Source organism: Callorhinus ursinus, unplaced genomic scaffold (assembly GCF_003265705.2).
Source record: "Callorhinus ursinus isolate GAN/ISIS: 27379988/994484 unplaced genomic scaffold, GSC_fseal_2.0 scaffold71, whole genome shotgun sequence".
NCBI lineage: Eukaryota > Metazoa > Chordata > Mammalia > Carnivora > Otariidae > Callorhinus > Callorhinus ursinus.
In genome coordinates this window covers 4,412,055-4,415,221 of record NW_027397133.1, presented here as the reverse complement: position 1 = coordinate 4,415,221, position 3,167 = coordinate 4,412,055, and positions in this window count along the sequence as shown.

Sequence of the window (3,167 nt, the reverse complement as noted above, 5' to 3'; positions counted from 1 at the left end):
GGGGGGGGGGGGGGCGGGGGCTGAATCCTGCACCCTGCTCAGTGGGGAGCCTGCTTCTCCCTCTGCCTGCTGCTCCCCCCTGCTTGTGCTTTCTCTCTCTCAAATAAATAAAAAATCTTGGAAAGAAAAAGAAAACCCTTTAAAAAATGAAGTATATTTATTTATTTATTTATTTATTTATTTTATTTTTTAAAGATTTTATTTATTTATTTGAGAGAGAGAGAATGAGAGAGAGAGAGCACGAGAGGGGAGAGGGTCAGAGGGAGAAGCAGACTCCCCGCCGAGCAGGGAGCCCGATGCGGGGACTCGATCCCGGGACTCCAGGATCATGACCCGAGCCGAAGGCAGTCGCTCAACCAACTGAGCCACCCAGGTGCCCATGAAGTATATTTATTTTTTTAATCTCTACACCCAAGGTGGGGCCCAAACTCATGGCCCCAAGATCAAGCGTCACATGCTGTTCCGACTGGGCCAGCCAGGAGCCCCTATTATAATATTGATCCTAATATGTTGTCTCTTTTTTTTTTTTTAAAGATTTTATTTATTTATTTGACAGATAGAGACAGAGTGAGAGAGGGAACACAAGCAGGGGGAGTGGGAGAGGGAGAAGCAGGCTTCCCGCTGAGCAGGGAGCCCGATGCGGGGCTCGATCCCAGGACCCTGGGACCATGATCTGAGCCGAAGGCAGCCGCTTAACGACTGAGCCACCCAGGCGCCCCTAATATGTTCTCTTTTGCTTTGTTCTCTCCTATTGCCGAGATATATGCAAGCAGTTTCTGACTCCTTCACCCAGCTGACAGATGATCCTTACTATTCAAAACAAGTTCACCTCGATGTCCCCTCTGGACCCTACAGCAATGGCCTTTCATAATTGCTTGAAAGGGTAGATAGTGACCAATTTCAGTCCGTAGGTAGGGACATCTCTCTGACCCCTGCCGGCTTGAAGCAGTTCCAGATGATGTGCCCTTTGCCCTTCCACAACCTTAAAGATACAAGGACCAAAAATTGGTCAAGGGGGGAAACCATGAGGGATAGAAGCAGAAAAAATGTTCACCTTTAGCCCAGAAGGCTGACCTGCATAGTTTTAATAAGGATCAAATAAGTACTGGTTGTTACATTCTTAAAGGGTCCTGTGACTGCCTGTATATCTCATTGATAGTTAATATCGAACTGAACCATAAGCACCAGAGAAATCTTGTGAAAGTAGTTTGCTTTTTAAGATTTTATTTATTTGAGGGGCGCCTGGGTGGCTCAGTCGTTAAGCGGCTACCTTCGGCTCAGATCATGGTCCCAGGGTCCTGGGATCGAGCCCCGCATCGGGCTCCCTGCTCCGTGGGAAGCCTGCTTCTCCCTCTCCCGCTCCCCCTGCTTGTGTTCCCTCTCTCGCTGTGTCTCTGTCAAATGAATAAAATCTTTTTTTTTTAAAGATTTTATTTGAGAGAGAGCATGAGTGGCGGGAGGGCAGGGGGAGAAGGAAAAGGAGAGAATCTGAAGTTGACTCCATGCTGAGCATGGAGCCCAAAGTGGGGCTCCATCTCATGACCCCGAGACCATGACCTGAGTTGAACCTAAGAGTTGGGCACTCAACCGACTTGGCACCCCAAAATGAACATTTTATTTTTTTTTAAGATTTTATTTATTTGACAAAGACAGCCTGTCTCTGTATAGCTCATGTGCTAAGATGGCTTATATATTAATGTTTAGAAGAAATCACAATAGTATTTTGTGGCAGGCGAAAATGAGAAACTCGAAACGTCAGTATCCATCAACAGGTTTACTGAGCACAGGCAGGCTTGGTCCTGTATGCACTGTCTGTGGCCACTTTTGTAGGAGTGTCCGAGTTAGTTGGGACAGAGATGGGGTGGCTCACAAAGTCTAAAGTATTTACTAAGTGGCCCTTTAGGGAACCAGTTTGCCGACCTCTGATTTACCTATTCTATGGTGTGAGAAGTCAAGGGAGTGGTTGCTGTGGGGGGCAGTGTTTGGGAGGGGGCCCAAGGGGACTTCTGGGGGGCTGGGGATGCTCTGTTTATCAATCTGGGAGCTGGCTGCATGACTGGGTCAGTCTGTGAATCGAGGAGACTGTATGTTGTTGATGAGTGTACTTCTCTGCATATTATGTTAAAGATCGATAAAAAGTTAAAAATGTGCTCAAGGTGGGGCTCCTGGGTGGCTCAGTTGGTTAGGCGACTGCCTTCGGCTCAGGTCATGATCCCAAGGTCCTGGGATCGAGCCCCGCATCGGGCTCTCCGCTCGGCGGGAAGCCTGCTTCTCCCTCTCCCACTCCCCCTGCTTGTGTTCCCTCTCTCGCTGTCTCTCCCTCTCTCTGTCAATTAAATAAATAAATAAAATCTTTAAAAAATTTTTTTTAAAAAATGTGCTCAAGGTTACAGATACTCAGATGAGAAATCCCCAAGAGGAGAACCCTAATAACCACAGTTGAGCCCCCAGAATCCAGCTGGGCCCCTCCTGGATCACCCAGTTCCATGACCTGGCAACTTCTTTTTATTATTATTATTTATGCTGGAGAGAGTTGGGTTTCTGGCTGTTACAACCCAGAATCCTCATACCCCTTCTCCCAGGCATTTACTGTGTCATCTGCCCGTTCCTCTGAAAAGTTCCCTTGGCTGATTCAAACTGTGGTTCAGGTGGAGGCTTCCATGTTCTCACACGATCCCAGGTCCCTGGCTGCCATGATGGGTCCCTGGCTGATCTCCACCCAAGGGGAGCCAATCACAGTAGCCCAACCAGCAGGCCAAGCTGATGGATCTGCAGATGAGCCAATCAGAACTTTTCCCTGGGATTTTTGGATGTGAGGCCCAAGGCTGGTAATGAGCCTTGAAGCCTTGGTTCTGTGGAGGATACTGGTCCCAGAGAAAAATGCTGACTCGTGAAAGGCCAGAGAAGGTATGGAGGGAATATCCTGATTGCCCTCAAATCTTTGCTTCAATGGCCCTTAGGCTGGGAGGCACATCTGCCCTTCTCGGTTGGCGATGTGGGCCCACCGAGTGCTCTTTTGGCCTAAGTCAGAGCAAGCTTGGTTTCTGTCAGCTTTAAAGACCAATGAGACCTAAGTCATTGCAAACACTGTCATCAACATATACCCCACCCCACACACATGCTTAAAGCCACCGAATCCATGGACACACACACACACACCCTGACCC